Below are 21,118 nucleotides of genomic sequence, written 5' to 3' on the forward strand. Positions count from 1 at the left end.
AGACAGAGCCAAGGTTGCGTTTACACCGACCCGAATCTGGGCCGATTCTCGTGAATTGTTTTGAGTTCGTTTGAGTAGAAACGACTTCGGTTGTGATCTCTCGTTATTCCAGTGTTCGGGTGTCAAATCGCCCTTGCATCATATTATATTGAGAAACTCAATGGCGAACTGATAGGAGTTAAACATTTACGAATGTTAGACACAGTGTTGAAGTCTTCTTTGTTAAGTTCAGAAAGATTCAGACAAGGCATTCCTCTAGATATTCAAATTCACAGCACTTGACGAGAATCGGACCGGACCCATACATACATACATATACCAAGGCTTTTTTCCCCCTTACCAGGGGGGTAGCCAAAAAGGACAAGGCACAAAAACATTCCCACCCATTTCATCCCCGAAAACACTCCACACCCCTCCACCCTCCCTCCCATCTTAGCACCTGACCGGACCCGCTCGGTGTAAACTCATCCTAACAGCACAGGATATGCCTGGTCACAGAATCAAACTGCCCCAGATGCAGCCATCACAGAGAAGACACCGAGCACCTCGACCCTCACCCATGACGAACCCAAATCTTCCTGGAATTACTTTTTTGACGATCCGGTGGCTGTTGGTGGTTACCTGGGGGCGGCGGATTTTCTTCAAGTGAGACCTGGAACAACATACTGATTGGTGATTTTCTTTACGGTGTAAAACACTAAAATAGAAACAGTTTTAGGAAACTGCGAATGCAAACGCCAATAAAGGGAAGTCACCATGAAAAACCTAAATTGTGATGATAAAAGAAATAATGATAATAGTAATAATCTCGTCGGACTACAAAAATAATATATAAAAGATTGCAACGCAGAGGGAGGGGAACAAAGTTACTGTCCTCAGGCTGCGTTTACACCAAACGAATCTAATCGATTCAAGAAGAATCAAGACGATTCATGAATCGTCTTGATTCGTCACACTAATTTCAATGTAACCTTTTATTACACCGGGCGAATCGAGCCAGTTCAAATCATGCCGATTCGCCTGGTGACATTGAAACCAGTGTGGCGAATCAACAGCACGATTCATGAATCGTCTTGATTCTTCTTGAATCGAATCGATTCGCCTGACGTAAACGGAGCCTCAGTCTCTTCCCCACGGAAAGGATTATCCTTGGGCAGGTTAAAGGGACGGATTTCAGTGTCTGACGTATTCCGAAGGATATCCTTATCCCCTTCTATTCTGGATGCCGCCGAGCGATGGAATCCAACTCCGTGACATTCTCTCCATGAGAAAATGTTTAGCTTTCTAGGAAAAAAAAAAAAAAAATTATTTGTTGTGCTTTCGGATTGCGAATTGTATTCAGTCGTAGGTCGTTAGGCACCTCCCCGGGCACAAAAGAATGATTAAACCTGAGGTGGCGATGTCCATTCTTGACAACCTGAGCAACTGTTCTGTGTCGTGTCAACGGCGCATGGTTGTCCACAAAGATAGAGGCGCTGGTGATTTTATTCAGTTTATCCCCATAAACACGTAATACATACATATACACACACATAAATATATGTGTGTAAGCATACATATATTCATACATATACCAAGACTTTTCCCCCTTACAAGGGCGGTAGCCAAAAATGAAAAGGCATAAAACCATTCCCACCCATTCCATACATTCATACATAGACTATATAGGGGCGTAATTAAGAACAAATGTATGATTGTCGAGTAGTAGCGATGTTTTTGTGCATCTTGAAACTAGAAAAAAACATGAGGCCGCCGTGCCAGAATTCTTGCCTTCTCGGTATTCATTATAATAAACAAATAATGAATAATAAAAAAAAAGAATAAATAATTATCGTGCCTCTTAAAACTCACAAGAATTTTTCTTTTTTCTTTTGAGTCGTTAAACCAACTCTTTTTCATATTCTGCCAATTGTGACACAGTGAGGTGTCTGTGCCCGTTGCAACTCTGTTTATTGTGAAACAGTTCCTTCTTTTTCTGGGATCGGAAAACGCACCAGGAGCGGACGTAGGTTGGGGACGGTTTGTGTGTGTGTGTGTGTGTGTGTGAGTCTGTGTGAGATTCACCATGGTGCTGGACTCTTGACCGACAACTATTTCCCTCCCGTGTGAGAACTCAGAGATCATATTATGACCGGTCTATAGGTAATGTTGTGACTTTACACGCATACACGCACCCAACTCCCCGCCTACGAAAGTTGAAGTAACGACTCGTGGCGCAGCGAGACTGAAATTATTTCAGCCTTGGGCTGGATTCGAACTCGGACTGCTGTAGAAGCGATTACGAACGCTACCATTGCGCCGTCGAGTCGTGTATGTGTGTGTGTGTTGGGGATGGTGGGAGGAGTTGGGAACTCCCCCCCCCTCTTGACACGAAGAGCGAACCCAAATAAACCCACAAACACGACCGTAAACAGGACGGTGACCTTACAGCCGCCAAGGTCAGAGGTCACGCTTGGCACATCCCTCAGGGTCGCAGTGCACGGCGGAGAGATCTCCTCCCAAGGCCTCGGAAAACAAACATGGGCTCTTAAACAAAGGGAAGGAGGTCAGGGCAGGGCAGGGCAGGGCAAGCGGTCATGCAGGGCGAAGGGGAGGGAGGAAGGTAGGGAGAGATGAGGGAGGAGCCACGTTCTCGCCCTCCGGGACGCCCCCGCTCCCGTAAGGGGGACGCTCCCTTCAAAGTCCTCATCAGCCATCCTCCTCCTCCTCCTCTTTTGTCTTCTTCAGATAATCTTCCACCGTTCCTCGCCACATTCACACATTCCCTCTGCTTTTTCTTCAGTTTCCAACCCCAACCCCCTTTTTCTACGTCTTTGAATATATATATATATGTATATATATATATATATGTATATATATATATATACATACATATATATATATATACATATATATATACATACATATATATACATATATATATACATATATATATATATATATATATTATATATATATATAACACATCAATCACCTTATGGTAGAGTGTAGAGGCAATTGAGGGAGCAGATGTTTTGTCAATTTTTTCAATTTATTTCGACCAAAGCCGTTGGGAATAATGACATCATTGTCAGGATTCTTGCCTTATCATGTTTTCATTGCGTCATCTTGCGCACGTGTGTGTGTGTGTGTGTGTGTGTGTGTGTGTGTGAGCGCGTGCCTTAATATATACAGGGAAAGAGAGACCCTCGTGGGGCCCCGTGTCTTTTTCTCCATTACTCATATTTGACTATAAGTTCGCTTATGGTTTCAGATTGGACTCGATCTGATTTTGATTATTCCGTAAGTTGACACATTTGTACGTAAAACTGCATCTAGGTATCGTCCACACACATACACACACACACACACACACACACACACACACACACACACACACACACACACACACACTCACTCACTCACTCACTCACTCACTCACTCACTCACTCTCACTGTGGTTAGAGCTCTGGCCTGCCACTACGGAGCTCCGGGTTCGACTCTCGCCCGGGGCTGAAATAATATCAGTATCGCAGCGCTGAGGGGTGTTACTCCAACTCTCGTGGGCGGGGAGTTGGGTGTGTGTGTGTGTGCAAGGTTATAGCATTACCCATAGATCGGACCTACGAGCTCTGAGCTCTCTTCCAGGAGGGAAATAGCTGTCGATCACGAGTCCAACACGTGATCCAAAGACCAAGTAAGACCAAGTGAATACACACACACACACACACACACACACACACACACACACACACACACACACACCCCTTCGATCAATTCTCTGTGGTCTCCCCAGCTCTTCTTGTTTCTTCATCGTCCGTGTCTGTCCCGCCCAGGAGTGATAACTCGACGTCCCTCTTCGCACCGCCCACTTCACCTGGCGAGGCGCCGGTGACAGCGGAGTGTCACGCGCCGTGCCATCAAGCCTTGGCACCGGCACCGGAATATGCCCGGTATGGCAATTAGTGAAGGGCTGTGGATAGTCTGGCCATCGCGCAGATGATTGCGGTCAGGAACCGTGGCGTTACTTCGGATAGGAGGATGGGAGGGGGCGCGGAAAAGTGAGGGAAAGCACGGGGAGCACTTAAAATTGAGAAATGCAAAGAAGTAGACGACGTGAAAGAACCGCAATTAGCTGTCAATTGTTGACCAGACCCTCCCTTAAGTGTTTGGGTTTTATTATCGTATTAATAGTATTATTGTAGAAGTCGTAAGGTGTTATCATTCTTTGTGACCTAGCCTGACCCAGTATAACGCTAACGTGATTTAATCTGACTTGATCTCGAGTTGGCCAACGGTATTTATCTTGTTATGGCACGTATTATTGCCATGGGTATTGATGTATTTTGATTTCATTTATCCCACCATTTATTCATCTATATAATCTTGTACTTATTGGTTCTTTGATTTGTTTACTCGTTTCATATTGGTCGTTGCTCATACAATGATACGAGATAACGAGAATTGATTCATTTGTGGATGGTTGCTTTGGATTCTTCGTCTTCTTCGGCTTCAGCTCAAAGGTTCCCCCAGTGGACCTGAGCAATGCATTCCCACATTCCACTCGAATTCATGACCGCAAAGAGAACCCCAACCTTACAACCTGTTTCCGACCACCGGTGACCGGATGGTCGCCGACCTGTCCCAGGTAGTTTTTGGAAGTCGCTGGTAGTCGGTAATAAGATAGATATAGATTGGTAGATGTATTTCAGCACACGCTGAATAGTCCCCAGTACATAGATTTTCATCTTATCAACCACATCTTTTTTTCCATATCAATTCCTTGCAAAGGTTTTGTGTCGCCGACCGATCGCTTGGTTTTCGGTCGAAGGGGCTCAGAAACAGGTCGGAAGCTTGGTGTGACTGCTGGGGATTTGCACGAAGAACATATCCTTCCAGTTGGATAGCACGGTTCCGCCGTGGACTCTTAATTAAAGCTGGAACTTTTGTTCAACTTTGTGGGGAAAAGATCGTGGATCCGAGAAGGCTGAATGACCTTTGGGCTCTGGAGGAACGTTCTTCCTTCTTCAGCAGACCCTCAGACAGCAGCACCTCCTTCCCTCCACCTCCACACCCACTGACCTCTTCCTCCTCTTCGAACCATCCCCAACAAGTGTGTAATCACGCTTCTAAGGCTGCGTTTATACCGAGCGCGTCCTGGCCGATTCACGCCAAATGCTGTGAATTTGAATGTCTAGAAGAAGTCTTTGCTTGCAGCATTCTAAGAACACTTCAACAATCTATCTATCATTCGTAAAGTTTTAGCTCCTTTCATTTCGCCATTTAGTTTCTCAATACATGACGGAAAAGTAATTTGACTTCTGAAGATTGAAAAAAAGGAAAGATTGTAACAACCTACGTCATTTCTGCTTAAACGAATTCACGACGGTTGAGGAGAATCAGCCGAGACTCGTTCGGTGTAAACGCAGCCTTAGACACTCCCAGCTCGTCCTGTGCGCGACACCATACCCAAACTGACTTCTGCCCTGTTGGTGACACCACGTTCCTGGTCTCATCAAGCTACTCACGCTTACACGCGGGCACGAATAGAACCGTTTCCCAACGACTCCTTTTCGAAATTTTGTAATCGTTGCACAAACCGAATTTAGCCTAACCTGACCTACTCTGACCTAACTTAAATATCATCTGATGCGGCTTGACCGCGCGAAGACTGACGTCATATTTTTCTGGTGTTTGATCAAACATTTAGGTGTTTTATGATTTTTTGTTTTATTTGACCAAATGACAAGACATCTTATCATCGGAGTTTAAAGGGTTAACAGTTATTGGCATATTGTCGATAATCATCACGGTTAAGTGTGTTAGGTAGACATCGTAAAAATATCGAGGAGAAAGACGTGAATTTGCTCAGAGCCCGAAGTGGGAATAAAGACCCGGTGAGAAAGAATTCCCGCTTACTTCACGCCATGACTCGGCAGTCTCACACACGGGCTTCCTTCCCTTATGTAAGAGGGGCGGTATACCAGTGCTGCACTTGAGCTGGCCACGCTGGTCTCTGACTTCATTCACTCGACATTTCACTTAACACTTCTCACTCTTCATAGAAACTTACCAGCCCCGCCAAAAAAAAAAAATTATATATATATATGTGTGTGTGTGTGTGTGTGTGAAGCTATCGTAATGAGGTACAGAGGCTGTATCGTCTCTCAGGGGATAGGCTGGTGGCCTTGCATTGGACTCTCAAATCTGCACATTTTCACTCCATCGTGGGGGTTTGCAGTCGCCCCAGAACCTGAGGGGACTTTAGCGACACCCCTACAGATCAGAGGTACGCAGCATTCTCTTGTAATGGTAGGAATCTAATCTCTTCTTTAAAGAAGATGACTGACCACTGTTACGTCTTTTGTCCCTCCTTAAATCCCCTTTATCACCTCCGCGAGTCCATTCCTTCGGGGCGTGATAGTAAGGCATTTATAATTTGCGGACTTGCGGAATTTGCGGATCAGACGCAAAGACGTTAGGTTTGGTTAGGTTAGGGTTATGTTATGTTATGGTTAGGTTAGAGTTATGTTATGTTATGGTTATATTAGGGTTAGGTTAGGTTAAGTTAGGTTTCGCATGATCCGCAAGTCCGCAAATTCTAAATGCCCGTAATAGTGTCCACAAGGATAGTAGTGCTTACGAGCTATCGGAGACGAAATACAATGCATCCCTATGCACTCCGTTGTCATGTCAAACTCCTAGTTGACACATAGTAGCGTTGTAGCACACATCAGTTACACGACAAGTGCCCAAGTGCTACGAAATCACAAACATGGCTTCACTGTGACTCTGAGGTGTCATTTTGGATTAAGTGGTGATTAGTATAGGAAAGGTCTTGTGACACCTCCAGTGGTTCCGAATCTGGCTGTACTTCATTAGCTAATGATGGGGGGACGGAGAGGAGGGGGGTCGCCGATTTAATGAAGCGGCCTTGCTGTGGATGTTCTGTGACTTGCGACACTGCCTCTGACCCAGGGCAGTGGACAAGGTGCAGGGATGACCCGTCATCCAGGAGGTGCTAAGATAAGAGGGAGTGTGGAGGGGAGTGGAGTGTTTGTAGGGATGGAATGGGTGGGAATGATTTTATGCCTTTTTCTTTTTGGCTACCTCCCTTGAAAGGGGGAAAAAGCCTTGGTATATGTATGTATAATGACTGAGACATACAGTATAAGGCAGCATGTGGCAACCGAAGAGACTACACAAAGTAGCATCACATCCCATGTTACCACGAGCAAGTTCATCGCTTCCTATTCACCAAAATGCAACACCCGTCCCGGTTGGTCATGATGAGTATTGTTGCTGCCAAGGTTACTGAAGCGATAAAGAGCTGCTCACGCAAGCGACGAGGAAATTTCACCCTTATTCCTTCTGCCATAAGGGTGATAATACCCTCGCAAGCCGTCTCGAAGCAAAAGACATTACCCCCTTATCGGGCGAGCTAGCGAACACCAGAACGCCTTCCGCAACGCCTCCGCCTTCCCCAGCAGGTCGAGTGTCACTGCCGATAGGCGTCCGATCCCTGACGCCCATTTGTCACCCTCGAGCAGTGGGAGGGCGTAAATCACGCCCTGGTAAGGGGAAACCGTCGTTTCCACCCATGGGTGCCACTCTGTCACTCCTCCCTCCTCCCTCCTCCCTCCTCCCTCCTCCTCTTATACTCTTTCTTCACTCGCGTTGTTAAGACATGGAATTGTCTACCATTCAACGTCATTGATTGCTCCACTGTAGAGGTATTCAAAAAAACGTCTTGACATTTACTTAACTACAAATCCCAGTCGAGTATTATTTTATTTCTAGATATATTCTAGAAGTGATGAAACAGCTTCGTAGCGACCAGTAGGTCTGTTGCTGTTCGTTTGTCCTCCATGTAACTCCTCCTCCTCTTCTTCCTCCTCCTCCTCTCCCCGTCTTTCCCTCTCCATCACCATCCCCGTCCTCCTTCCTCCTCCTCCTCCTCCTCCTTTCCCCGTCTCCTCCTCTCCATCACCATCCCCGTCCTCCTCCTCCTCCTCCTCCTCTCCTCGTCTCCTCCTCTCCATCACCATCCCCGTCCTCCTCCTCCTCCTCCTCCTCCTCCTCTCTGCGTCTCCCCCTCTCCATCACCATCCCCGCCCTCCCTCCACTCCCCCCCCCCGCCCTCTGTTGTTAGGTTTACGTAGATGATTTGTTGTTCCTCAGTGGCATGTCTGTGTGCGGATTGTGGTCGCCAAGATCCAAGTTTGCTTACAAGTTAGCTCGGTCATGTTTCCTCGTGACGTATGGAGTTGCCAAGTGTCCCGGTTTGACATGAGGTACGGCCGAAGGAGGACGGTACATATGTCGGAGAGGATCCACGGTGTCCGGGGTGTCAAGTCCACGAGGAATTATTACTCTCAAGTGCCACAGCCTCGTCTCTTGCATTGTGCGACTAGTACACACTCGAACAGACGGGACATTTATACTCGGATTGCTCTCGTTAGGCAAGTTACAGTCGTGATTCTGTTGTGATTCGGTGTTTTTTCTTATACATACTTTTTTATCTCTTTTTTGTGTATTTTTTTCCCAAGGGAAGCGGGAGATTTTGTTTTTCTTTCACGTGCGTCAGTGTTATTAAAAGTCCTATTCAGTATCACTCATGGATTCATAGTAGGTGTGTGTGTATACAAATATACAGTATATGTATATATATACATGCATATATGTATATATATATATATATATATATATATATATATACACACACACATACTAACGGCTTTTTCCCCCTTACAAGGGAGGTAGCCAAAGTCAAAAGGTATAATTCCATTCCCACCCATTCCACCCCCTATTCACCACCCCTCCCTCCCTCCCTCCCTCTCATCTTGACTCCTCCTGAATGACGAGTCATCTCTGCGTCTCGCCCATCGCTCTGAGTCAGAAGCAGTGCAGCAAGACAGAGTCACTTAATCTGCGCCCTCCCCTCCTATCTCCGTCCCCTCATGATGTAACATTGAAGACGTGGAGAAATTGCTTCTGGGCAGCGTCAAAATATCATTCACACATAACCACTCCCTAACCCCCACCCCCACCCCCACATCTTCCACCCACTCACTTCCACGTGTCACAGTATCATCCATACACAGGGGTGAGTGGAGAATGTCCACTCACCCCTATCTTCTGCCTTCCCTCTTCTTTCATCAACAGGCAGCACCCTCTTGCTCAACGGATGTATATACACATATATATATATATATATATGTGTGTGTGTGTGTGTGTGTGTGTGTGTGTGTGAAAAAACAGGATGTACAAAAATGCGAGGACCGGTGTATAAGACCGATCCTCGCATTTTTGCGTTTAGTTGTACTTACCTCAAATTCAGAAAATACACTTCACAAGTAAGGTTGAAGAGGAGACGTCGTAAGTGAAGAACATTTATGTTGAAGTGTGATATATGAAACACAACTGCCAACAGCACAGCCCATATCTCGTTCCTGTATCTACTACATTGTAATTACCAACAGTCAGGTTAATACATTCCATAAGAAGTCACAAATGAAGAACGCTGAACAAATATGTAGGGGGGTCGCCGATTTAATGAAGCGGCCTTGCTGTGGATGTGCTGTGTCTTGCGACACTGCTTCTGACCCAGGGCAGTGGACAAGATGCAGGGATGACCCGTCATCCAGGAGGTGCTAAGATAAGAGGGAGGGCGGAGGGGTGTGGAGTGTATTCAGGGATGGAATGGGTGGGAATGGTTATTATGCCTTTTCCTTTTTGGCTACCTCCCTTGTAAGGGGGAAAAAGCCTTGGTATATGTATGTATGTATGAGATACCCTCTTTGCCGTTGGTTCATCACTCCTGTTTTATTCTTGTCTTGGGTGAGGTCCGCACGGGTGACACCCCCGCAAGCCCAGAAGGAAAAAAAAAGTCCCAAACCACGGTGATTAACACCACCATAATTCCCCCACTCGCACAATCTGAGTCGCCCCTTCAGAACTCCTCCCCCCCCCACTCCTGTACTTGTCTCTTAATAAACCACTTCATGAAAACATTCTTCAAGATATATATATATATATATATATATATATATATATATATTTTTTTTTTTTTTTTTTTTTTTTGCAAGTGCAAGTGCAAGTGAGAAAAGGCCGAGAAATAAATATTCTCTTTAGTGATCGATTTACGAAAAGACTTAGATGAATATATATTGTCTCCGACACCATACGTTCATTTGAGCAGTTCTACTTTCACGATCTTGTTTACTTTGTCTTGCGAGGGATCACGTTTCTTCAGTGTCCTGATAAATCCCTGAAGTATCTAAACTCCAAATCATCATAAGCAATACTCGTCCAGTGAGTGCCCCGTTGATATGCAGGTCCGCGGAAAGGTCAACGAGGCACTTGGAAGGGCTCAGAGACGAAGGGTGCCACCGCACGAGGAAGAACGAGCAAGGGGAGGAGATCCCGAGTCCCTGTGGCGCCACCAGGAATCACGATTATCGTCCTACGTGACCTGAGGGCATCAAGGCGCCGCGCCGGAGCAGACTTCCCCAGAGAACAGTAGCTGAGCAGCCGTAGTGTGGGCCCACTACGCAAGGAGCCAGCGCGCCGCTACAGCTGTCTTATTATACGTCCGCACAGGAGATAAGGGAGATAAGATTTATCGGAGATAAACTGTTTCGAAAAAATAATTTTTACTCGCAAGAAAATTTAACCATCTTTGATGCTGAGGCATTGCCACAGAGAGGCTGAATAACACGCACACAGAAACCTGTGTGTGTGTGTGTGTGTGTGTGTGTGTGTGTGTGTGTGTGTGTGTGTGTGTTTATGTGAGTTGTTTCTGGTGCTTGACAGTAATCACAAGAAATGGTCATACGAAAGGTGCTGAGATTGGTGAGTGCTGTACGCGACCCAGTGGCAACAGGAAATGATTCATTTAAGTAGCAATCAGAACTCTAGTCAAACGGTATTCATTACGTAACACTATCACCACTACTACCACAACACTGTCAACACCTCTATTCACTTGAATACCACCATCGTGATGAGAACTTTGCACCGCATTTTTGTGCACTTTAATGTATCAAACTCAAGCCGTGTACTTGGAAGGCATAACTCATCAGCATCGAGAGGAAGCTGAACAGGAGCCATTCACATCTCGAGTAGACAACACCGCGCACATGAGTGAACGAAGGGAGTATACGCCAGAGACCACTCCAATTGCAAGCACTTTAGCCAAGGGTGCATTTGGGAACAAGAGAATGTGATCACGTTTTGTTGGGTTGTCGCGTCCCGGAACAGCATCCGGGGTGAGTGGTGGGAGAACACATGACAAAACTCCAGTGGACGAAATCCCAATCTGCATAGCAGACAAAACTCCAATAGGAAATTCGGGGGGAGGACATAACGTAACCAAACAAAACCTAACCTAACCTAACCTAACCAAACCAAGCCTAACCTAACCTACCGATTGGTGTTGTGTCCGTTCACCGTGGTGGGATAGTAGTTTCCTGCGCTTCTCTCCTAGTGGAAAGTCAAATGGTGAGTGGCTTTGGTGAGGCGTGAGAGGCGAAGTACGAGTAGCCGGGCAGAGAGGAGCATTGCGAGGAAGACGAGCTCTTCGTCACTCAGTTTTTGCAGCAGTGATATGTGGCTGTAAAAAAAACAGTCGACCTTTTGTTGTGGGTGAGAGAACAACGTGCTTTCGGTACATCTACAAGCAAGATTGTTAGTTGCAATCTCTCAATGATTGAGGACTTTTAACCCACCTAAGCACCAATACATGTAACCATTGTCAAGGAAGATTATACAGTAAGGTTATGGACGCGGTTGCACAATGGTGATGTGGGGAAGGGTCGGGTGGACAATGTGAAGGAACTTGGTGGAAGTGACGCGAAGCGATCACATGGTATGTTGTTGCTCTTAGGGACTAGTTTCCAGCGCTTCTATCCCTGTGGACAATATTGGGATCACATGAAGAATCGTCACCCCAGACATCGACAGGGTGACAATTCTTCATATGTGGGCCATCCTGGGTTTACGATTCTTCGGTTGTACAAGTTCATAACAATAAGCATATCCCACATTCAACCTAACCTGATCTTTATTCCACTGTTGATATTCGGCGTACTGAGGTGACAATTCTTCAGGTGGGATCTCATGGGGTGACGAGTCTTCGTGTGGGCGTCCCGAGGTGATAATTCTTCATGTGACCCAATCCTTTTTACATTACCATTTCTGGAGATAATTGTTATTATCATCATCATTATTATTGTCCCCTCAAATAACGAGCAGACTCTGAGTTGGGGAATCCGAACTGGCAACTTAAGATCGATAACCGCTTATGAAATTGGCAAGTGTTGATAATGGCTTGATAGGTGTTGCTCTCGCAGGGAAAACTGCGCTGCTGGGATCGCGACAGTGACGGGATTACTAGGCTTAGATTCGGTTACATGGTATGATTCTGTCAGCATAGTATGAGTAGATCAAGGCGATAAACTGCATGGTTTATATGGTCGTAGAGGATGACTTATGTGCAGTCTGTACAAACTTGGGGGACGTTTGTGAATGTCATCAGCGAACACATGACAAAACCCCAACGGACAAAACCCCAATCTGCATAGCAGAAAAAAAAACTATAGGAAAACTGGGGGAGTACATAACCCAACTTAACCTAACCTAACCTAACCTGTCGATTGGGGTTTTGTCCGTTGGGGGTATTGTCCGACCAACGTAACCAGCATGGGAGTTACACTTTATGTCAAAATATACAATTGGGCTCCATGAAAAGAAAGGAAATAAGGGTGAGGAGTTTCGTGCACAGGATTTGATGTTATGTATCACCTGTAACCACTCTATGCGGAAGGGGGGGGAGAAGAATACATCCACAGAGTACCCTGCGCGCCTAAAAAGAGCTAGTAAATGGGGCCGAGCGAGGGGAGCTGAGAACTCTCTCTCTCTCACGATAGATGTCGATTGTCATCGTCACGTCTTAGAGTCTGTTGCCTTTGATATGGTTGTGGACGCAAGGAACCCGCACAAGGAGGCAACCCTGCGGCCGAAGTCGCCGGCCCCTTCCGCGTAAGACGGTCGCGTTTGGCTCTGGGGGCGACGGGAAGACTCTCGACGTGGGCGAACTTCCCAGGGCTCTTTGTGGCGGCAACTCTCTTCTGGCAGACCAAGTTGGCGTCGGGGTCTTGGTGATTGCCAGGAACGCCGACAGCTGCGCCGCGCCCGTGGTGACAATGATGCCCGTACCCCGGCGTGGCATTGGGGGCCGGGGTGGGTGTGTATGTGTGTGTCACAAGAACCACCATCGGCCCGCTGCCACGGCACGACACGACACGACACACTTGTCCTCTAATGAGGTCAGTGTTATCCACTTTCCCCTGTGTGTGTGTGTGTGTGATTCACCATGGTCTTGGATCACTTGTTAGACTCGTGATCGACAGTTATTAACCTCCCGGATGAGAGCTCAGAGCTCCTATGACCGATCTGTAAGTAATACTGTGACCTTACACGCACACACACACACACCCAACTCCCCGCCCACGAGAGTTGGAGTAACACCCCGCAGCGAAGCGATACTGAAATTATTTCAGCCCTGGGCGGGAGTCGAACCCGGACCGCCGTAGTGGCAGGCGAGAACTCTAACCACAGCGCCACGAGGTGTGTGTGTGTATGTGTATGTGTGAGCGCACATAAACCATTCCATCACATACCATCGTCCATTGAATAAAAAAAATCACTTTAAACTTGTACTATCCTTCTTTGTGCAATGCTGCTCCCTAGGATGGAAGCGCTGGTGAATTACAATATTTAGCCATCCGTCCCCATTTCCTTTGCATCCTTGTCCATATCTTCATGTTGATGTGTTTTTAATTAACATATCATATTTGTAGAGCTGGGCGCGTTCCTCGGTGCGTTCCACGTCAGTTTGGCCGCGGTTAGAACTCCCAAACTATGAAAGCTGAAGAGACAGGTTCATACCGAAATAAAAGTCCGGTGGGCCACATTCTATACCGGCAACTATATTGCTTTAATAGTTTGGGAGCACTAAGCGGAGCACACCGAGGAACGCGCCCAGCTCTGCTCATTTGATAAGAAATCTCCCTTATGATGAAAGAACAGCTCTTTTAAAAAATGTATAAAATGCTCAGAGATGTTCGCTGGCTGAGTGGTTCAGTGCGTCGTCAGTTGGGCGAGAGGTCAGGACTGGAGGCTGTTCGAGCCTGTCTGGCGGCGTAGCGGGTTCCTCGAAAGGACATCTTACTATATAAACGTCCTGCTTCAAAAGGTCTACAAGAGGCACTGTCTCAGCGTACTCTGATAAATAATTGAGGTCCAGGATATTGAATTTATGTTTCATAATATCGTGGGTCAGAAATGGATGTCCGCAGTCGTCCTCAACGTGGGTGCCATCGCGTGAAGCCATTGTTAACCCAGGAACGAGGCCTCAAGGATGCCAGAGCGGTCGTTGACCTCGCCTTGACCTCTCTAATGACCGTGTGACCTCCGTCGTAAATTGCCGTGGCAAACGCAATTGAAACGAAGGTTGGGATTCTGCCCGGAGCAGGGTTCGATCCTAGCCGAAGGACGTCGCCTGTTGTGCGCTGCGGTTATTTAAGGCTAGAAGGAGTCAGTCCATTTTAGCAATAAAGTGGTCAACGAATGGAATAGACTTGGTAACCATGTAGTGAGCGCTTAAAATATCGTTTGCTTTAAGAGAAGGTTAGATAACTTTAATGGATGGGGATGATAGGTGGTTACTGGCATGGAACTACCTAGTGTAGGCCTTAGGGTCTCTTGCAGTCTTCCTTATTCTTATGATCTGCCGCTTCACAGCAGGGTTGATGCAATGCCTGTGTGTATAAATATGTGTGGAAGACCAAAAGAGGAATGTGACGCTACCAACAGAATAAAGATGGAGAGCAACGTAAACTCTTCATACGAACAAGACGTGAAGCTGATATCGCAGTAGAGAGAGAGAGAGAGAGAGAGAGAGAGAGAGAGAGAGAGAGAATTCTTTTCCTGTAGAAAGAAAAAGAAATCCATCCACCCCTCCCCCCTTTCACCCTCACCCTCCACTGCCTGAGTACCCAGCAACTTCTCCGGTACACTAAGACCCCTTTCACACTAGGCAACTAGTGACCGTCACTAGTGGCGGTCACTAGTTGCCTTGTGCCAAAGTCTCGGGCAACTGCAAGCAACCAGTGACTGTCACCGAGTCGTGGAATCCTTTCTCATCATCATCTCATTAGTCGAAAGAATGGCATCAATGGAGGAGGAGGTGCTTCTTCTGTTGGCTTTGCTGGTCAAGAAAAAGAGACGGTCGGTGACGGCAACTGCTAGTGACCGTCACTTGTTACCGGAGCGGGCAACAGCCATAGCCTGTTGCGCAACCGGGCAACCGCAGTGACGTAGTGTGAAAGGCTCAATTTAAAATAATGGTAGGCAACTAGTGACCGTCACTAAGGACGGTCACTAGTTGCCTAGTGTGAAAAGGCCCTAAGATCAGCATCCACACTAACGCCCCCCCCTCCCCCACCCCCACCCCGACGTTGACGTTCCGCGTTGTTTATTTCCGTCTCGTCTACGTCTGCCACGGTAACAATAGATGCCGGGGCTTATGGAACTAACCCCCCTTACCCCACCCCCCTTCCCCCTTCCCCCTTCTTCCCTCCTCCTCCCTTCTCCTTCCTCATCTATCCTCTTCCTCCCTTCTCATCTCTCCTCCTCTGTCCCTCCTCATCGTCTTCGATTCTTATTCCTCCTTCCTCTTCCTCCTCTATCCTTCTCTCCCTCCTCCTTCCTCCCTGCTCCTCCTTCCTCCCTCCTCCTCTGTCCTTCCCCGTCCTCCTCCTCCTTCCTCCCTCCATCTCTGTCCTTCTTCCTCTTCCTCCCTTTTCCTCCCACCTCCCCCCTCCTCTTCTGTCCTTCCCCGTCCTCCTCCTCCTTCCTCCCTCCACCTCTGTCCTTCTTCCTCCTCCTCCTCCCTTTTCCTCGCTCATCATTTGTCTTCCCCCGTCCTCCTCCCACCTCCCCCCTCCTCTTCTGTCCTTCCCCGTCCTCCTCCTCCTTCCTCCCTCCTCCTCTGTCCTTCCCTGTCCTCCTCCCGCCTACTGCCTTCTCTTCCCTCCTCGTCTGTCCTCGCCCATCGTCCTCCCTCCTCCTCCTCCTCCTCCTCCTCCTCCTCCGTCTCTCCAACCTCTCACCAGCTTCTTCATCTCGTAAAAAATCTCGCTTTGCTGTTTTGTTGAAACACGAGAGTGGAGCATCTAGGAGAGGAATCGAGGCTGGAACATGAACTGTCAAGTTATTCAAACACTCCCCATGCTGAACACTTCGCCAACCCATGACAAAACCCCGACGGAGAAAACCCCAATCATTTGCATAGTAAACAAACCCCCAATAGGAAAATTAGGGGGAGGGGGCATAACCTAACCTAACGTAACCTAATGTAACGTAACCTAACTTAACCTACCGATTGGGGTTTTGTCCGTTAGGGTTTTGTCATGGGTTCGCACTTAGCACCGTCTAAAGAACCTTACAAAGTCTAAACCCACCGTGGTGATGTTTTGAGGCTGTATCGTTTGCTAGGGGATAGGCAGGAGGTCCTGCAATGACCTGGAGATTTATTGTTGACCTCAGAGCTCTTACCCTCGTTTGCGTGGTTCACGTGCCTCCCTTATTTTACCTTTCCTTCCCTTTCTCCCCCTTCCTATCCCCCCCCCCACTTACCTAGCCTTCCCTAACGATGTTGTTGAAATACCTAAGACCAATTATTGGGTTTCCATGTGTGGGTTTCAAAAGCTGGCGAACCACAAGAAGAATATTAATTCATTATCAGTGATATGTCTTTTTTGTCATTTGTCTATTTATTTTTCTTTGTTTATTTATTTATTTTTCTTTTCGTTTATTTATCTATTTAATTTTATTTATATATTTGAACGTTACATTGTGAATCATTGAGGTATATTGCTGTGTTTGGGTACATGATTAGATTCTCAGCTCTTTGTGTGTGTTTTACACAATCACCGTGTGTGTGTGTGTGTGTGTGTGTGTGCGTGTGTACATGTGTGCGTGCATACGTGTGTGTGTGTGTGTGCGTCTGTGTGTGTATACCCGCGTTCTGTCTTTTGGTGGGAATATGGTCTCTCATGCCATATGTATTTGTCAGCCCCAATAAGAGTGTTTCTGTGTTGTCATTTGCCAGCGTAAGTGAATTGTGTACCTCTGTACGTGCGTGCGTGTGTGCGCGTGTATATGCATTTGTGTTCACGTGCGTGCATGCGTATGCGTATACGTGTGCACGTATGTGTATATGTGTGCGTGTGTGTGTATGTTTGTGTGTGTGTATGTGTGTGTGCATGTTTGTGTGTGTGTACATGTTTGTGTGTGTGTGTGTGTGTGTGTGTGTGTGTGCATGTTTGTGTGTGTGTGCGTGCGTGCATGTTTGTGCGTGTGTGTGTGTGTGTGTTCATGTTTGTGTATATATATATATATATATATATATATATATAATATGTGTGTGTGTGTGTGTTTTGGGAATATCACCTTAGAATCTCTCTCTCTCTCACACACACACACACACACACACACACACACACACACACACACTAGCTGGCGTGTATTCACACAATATATATTCATCACTAATCATTCACGGATTCTATCAATATTGTACTTGTAAAGACTATGGAAACTGAACTGTGCGCACAGTAGATTTGTTTATGTACATTAACAGTATGTAAAGCTTACTCGAGACAACACTGAGAAGAAATTGAGAGCGAGTGAGCGGGTCATGTATAAACAGGTGCCATGAAAGATATGATATCAGTGATGGGATCACCTGAAGAATCGTCACCCCATGAGATCCCACCTGAAGAATTGTCACCCCAGAACGCCCACATGAAGAATCGTCACCCCATGAGATCCCACCTGAAGAATTGTCACCCCAGAACGCCCACATGAAGAATCGTCACCCCATGAGATTCCACCTGAAGAATTGTCACCCCAGAACGCCCACATGAAGAACCGTCACCCCATGAGATCCCACCTGAAGAATTGTCACCCCAGTACGCCGAATATCAACAGTGGAATAAAGATTAGGTTAGGTTAGGTTGAATGAGGGTTATGCTTATTGTCATCAACTTATACAACCGAAGAATCGTAAACCCAGGATGATGGCCCACATGAAGAATCGTAGATCTAGGATGGCCCACATGAAGAATTGCCACCCTAGGATGGCCCGCATGAAGAATTGTCACCCTTCCGAAGTCGGGGGTGATGATTCTTCGTGCGAGATTTCAGCGATGCAGAGGGAGAGACTACGTTGGTGAAGAGACAGGGTTACATGAGAGATTTGAAGGTCTTCACTTCAGGAATCCCGCCTCCCCCGACCTCGCGTGAATAAAATCACCCGGCGACAGACAGGATAGACTTGCACAAGTCGAGTGAAATACTTGAGGGATTCAGACGGGAACAACCGTCACGGAAATGGACACTACAAGCGGACAAAAATGGGACCCCCCCCTCACCCCCACCCCCGATGCCGTTTGCTTGGGATGTTTGTTTAGAATTTACATATCGCATTCAGGGTTTTATGTCTGTGTGTTTGCATGCATTCATATGCTTCTGTTACTATGTTTTATCAGTATGTGTGTGGGCGCACGTGTGTGTACATGTGTCTATATGTATACTTGTATGTGTGCTTATATATATATATATATATATATATATATATATATATATATAGTATATATATATATATAGTTTGTGTGTGTGTGTGTATGTGTGTATGTATTTCATCTGCATGTGTATGTGCGCATGCGTGTTCACTTGTTTGCATGTGAGTTTGCAACGCAATTTCGGCGGCACGCGGTGGGGGGGGGGCGGGGTGAGGGCACATCAAATCGTTCAATTGTTTTCGCTTAACGAGATTTCAGCTTCATTTTTCCCAATTTCCCCCATTTTTTATTTTGGGATCTGCTGACACCCCCCCCCCCCCAAAAAAAAAAAAAAAAAAAAAAAAAAAAAAAAAAAGTCTCTTGGCTTCCGCCAACGTCACTGGGTACATAGGCTCTGTGTTACGTCGTTTGGGAATCCATGTTGTCAGCCGGGGCCAGAGCATATGGCACCTCGCGTCCGTGACGGACATTTGTGCCGTTTGATTTATCCACCCCGCCCCCTCCCAGATTGTAATCGATTTATATATATTGGGGGGGATGAAGTGTAAGTCGATTTGCATATGTTGGGCCGTGTAGGTTCGTTTGTTTATACTGCTCGTCGACCTTGTCAATAGTGTGCGTGTGTGTGTGTGTGTGTGTTTCACCATGGTCTTGGATCACGTGATGGCCTCGTGATCGACAGCTATTACACTCCCGGAAGAGAGCTCAGAGCTCATATATGACCGATTTGTGGGTAATGTTGTGACCTTACAAGCACACACACACACCCAACTCCCTGCCCACGAGAGTTGAAGTAACGATTCGCAGTGTAGTGATACTGAAATTATTTCAGCCCTGGGCGGGATTTGAACTCGGACCGCTGAAGTAGCAGTTGCGAACGTGTGTGTGTGTGTATTTACCTAGTTGTATTCTACGGGAAGGGGAGCTATGCTCGTGTGTGTGTGTGTGTGTGTGTGTGTGCGCGTGTGCGTGTTCTACTCACAAAAAATGCTGATAGGATTTTAATTCCTACTATCCGTCCTTTCTGCATAAGTCTCCAAAACTATTACCTCAACTTCTGGATGTTCCACTGCCATCCAGATTTCCTTCAGATATGGACGCTGGAGCATCGGAACCTTTCTCACGACACGTCAGCAGAAAAGACGTGAGAGGTCAGCCAGAATGAAACCTTTGAAGACGGCACAGGGGCCTTCGAAGATTACAACGACCCATCAAGAACAATTACGATGTCATGACAAAACTCCAATCTTCATAGCAGACAAAACCCCAATAGAAAAATTGGGGGAAAAGACCTAACCTAACCTAACCTAACCTCACGATTGGTGTTTTGTCCTATGGGGTATTATTCGTTCACCAACAATTACTTCCAAGTATCGTCCCTCCTCACCCTTACGATCTCTCGAATACCTTTCAAGTTCCTCTTCGCGAAAGCTCTAGTGTGGTATCCCTCCACCTGAGGTCCATAGGTGCCTCGGTGAACGGACAATACCCCCCCCCCCTAACGGACAAAACCCCAATCGGTGAAAACTGTCATACCTGGACAAAACCCCAGGGTCAATCTGCAGGTGGAGTTAGGTTATGTTAGGTTAGGTCCTCCCCCCCCCACCCCAATTTTCCTATTGGGGTTTTGTCTGCTATGCAGATGATTGGGGTTTTGTCATATGTTCGGGGGGCCACATGGGGCGACAGGGCCTCGCAAGTGGGGCCACTAACCGAAGATGAGCGGGAGATAGTGGACATTTGCCGATCAAGTTTAGTGTTGTAGTAGTCTCCAGGAAGCTAATGAACAGCACCACATGAGGTATGGGACCTAAGGCTTGGGTCATCAGAAGGACACATTGACCTCTCTCTCCTCAGTTATGACTTCTCGTAGCTTCGCTTATCTCTTTCGTTCCTGCCAACGCACACCTTGACCATAAGCTCTGTCTGTCGCCAGTCGATTTTATTCAGGCGAAGGAAACCTCTACGCTGCCGTTCTTCGAAGCAGACTCTCATCCTTGTGTCGAGGTCATCCTCGAGGATCAGCGTTGTTGTCTCGCGAACTCGAGTCGTAGGGGTCGAGGGGTTAATGTGCTTTGGCAAGAAAATAATTAGTTTTTGTTTTTATAGCCAGGTGGAATGGGTTGATGAATGCTTTCATTGTGTCAGTCGGTGAGCGGACAATACCCCCAACGGACAAAACCCCAATCGGTAGGTTAGGTTAGGTTATGTCCTCCCCCTTAATTTTCCTATTGGGGTTTTTGTCTGCTATGCAGATTAGGGTTTTGCCCGTTGGAGTTTTGTCATGTGTTCCCCCGCTCCATGTAAAAGGGAAAAGGACTTTAGGTACATGTGTGTATTTACTTCCTCTCTACTCTGTGTTGACCATTTTTTGTTTTTTTTATTCTGCCTGGCGCCAGCCGATTGAATTCAGCATTTGAAGTCACGACGCCAACAAAAGAAACAGTCGACGACAATGTTCGTGTTGGAACATCACGATTATTTTTCTC

General features: G+C 46.7%; 1 protein-coding gene across 6 annotated transcripts in view; it reads left to right on the top strand.

Annotated features, from left to right (window-relative positions):
- The window catches only part of LOC143034565 (uncharacterized), a 328,538-nt gene that overhangs the window by 222,728 nt on the left and 84,692 nt on the right, over positions 1–21,118 (top strand). The window lies entirely within an intron of this gene.

The sequence above is a fragment of the Oratosquilla oratoria genome, chromosome 17 (genome assembly GCF_046742065.1).
Source record: "Oratosquilla oratoria isolate Oo_2021 chromosome 17, ASM4674206v1, whole genome shotgun sequence".
Taxonomy (NCBI): Eukaryota; Metazoa; Arthropoda; class Malacostraca; order Stomatopoda; family Squillidae; genus Oratosquilla; species Oratosquilla oratoria.